Source organism: Austrofundulus limnaeus, unplaced genomic scaffold (assembly GCF_001266775.1).
Source record: "Austrofundulus limnaeus strain Quisiro unplaced genomic scaffold, Austrofundulus_limnaeus-1.0 Scaffold393, whole genome shotgun sequence".
Classification (NCBI taxonomy): domain Eukaryota; kingdom Metazoa; phylum Chordata; class Actinopteri; order Cyprinodontiformes; family Rivulidae; genus Austrofundulus; species Austrofundulus limnaeus.
Genome location: NW_013952795.1, coordinates 97125 through 98801, shown reverse-complemented (window position 1 = coordinate 98801; position 1677 = coordinate 97125). Strand labels below are relative to the sequence as shown.

General features: G+C 41.1%; 1 pseudogene; it reads left to right on the top strand.

The window, feature by feature from the left end:
• LOC106528636 (gastrula zinc finger protein XlCGF57.1-like) lies at positions 1-1269 on the top strand (annotated as a pseudogene).
• Positions 1270-1677: the final 408 nt, after the last annotated feature.

The following is a 1677-nucleotide window of genomic DNA, read 5'->3' as shown; positions in this document are numbered from 1 at the left end:
GGAGAGCAGGGCCACTGGGTCAGGTGTAAACTGTGTCAGCAACAGTTTCAGCTGCTCTGAGTGTGGAAAACAATTTCTGCACATCCAGTCTCTTCAGAGACACATGAAACATCATTCAACAGTAAGACCTTCAAACTGTTTGAGTCATAAGAAAAGTGTCAGAGAGAAGAAACACGTAGAGTCACACAGAGAAGTCCAGACACAACCCAAACCATTTAGTTGTGATGAGTGTGGTAAAAGATTTACCAGAAAATTACATTTGAAATCTCACATGAGAGTCCACACAGGAGAGAAACCATTTGGATGTAGGGACTGTGGACACAGATTTAGCCAGAAGGGTAGTTTAAACTCACACATGAGAGTCCACACAGGAGAGAAACCATTTGTTTGTCAGGACTGTGGACACAGATTTAGCCAGAAGGGTAGTTTAAACTCACACATGAGAGTCCACACAGGACAGAAACCATTTGTATGTGAGGACTGTGGACACAGATTTAGCCAGAAGGGTAGTTTAAACTCACACATGAGAGTCCACACAGGACAGAAACCATATGTATGTGAGGACCGTGGACAAAGATTTAGCCGTAAGTTTAGTTTAAACTCTCACATGAGAGTCCACACAGGACAGAAACCATTTGTATGTGAAGACTGTGGACATAGGTTTAGCCAGAAGGGTAATTTAAACAGACACATGAGAGTCCACACAGGACAGAAACCATTTGTATGTGAAGACTGTGGACAAAGATTTAGCCATAAGGGTAGTTTAAACTCTCACATGAGAGTCCACATAGGACAGAAACCATTTGTATGTGAAGACTGGACAAAGATTTAGCCATAAGGGTAGTTTAAACTCTCACATGAGAGTCCACACAGGACAGAAAGCATTTGTATGTGAAGACTGTGGACGTAGATTTAGCCATAAGATTAGTTTAGACACACACATGAGGGTCCACACAGGACAGAAACCATTTGTGTGTGGGAACTGTGGACAAAGATTTAGACTGAAGGGTAATTTAAACTCACACATGAGAGTCCACACAGGACAACTAGTTGTATAAAGCTAGTGTATTCTTTCTGGTTGCAGGCAGACAGCACCTGAAGTGCAAAGCAGGAGGAAACAAGGTGTAGGAATAAAGGTGGTTATATAAAATAAGCCCCCTCCCCTACACCTTCTCATAACAAGGTTATGAGAGATATTTTACCAAGGTTTTTCTCATTACTTTAATATTTGACTGTGCAAAGTGAAGCGACACAATAAGGGAACGTCAGACGAGTTCAAATTGATTCATAAAAGATTATGCAATCATTTATTTACACAAATTGAACAAATCATAAGTTTACACCTGATTGTGGAGTTCCTATAACAAGCGTCCAAGTTAAAATGAGATAAAAACCCGCGTCCGAATTTCTTTCACATTAGACTCAGATTACTTATATAGACAGTAAAACGTCAGCTCTGATGTTACAACTAAACAATTTACTGGCACTTTCACTTAGGGTTGGCAAAGGATAGGGTAAGAAAAGATGATGAAATTAAAGGTTAGTGTTTCTGCTTTTATTTTGGAAAGTATCTGTGACAACCGGGCCAGCACGTCCCCTCTGCTCTCAGCTTCAACTTGACACATCACCCACGAACTCGTCAGCATTACCTGGTGATGTCTGCTCGAGCACCCCTGG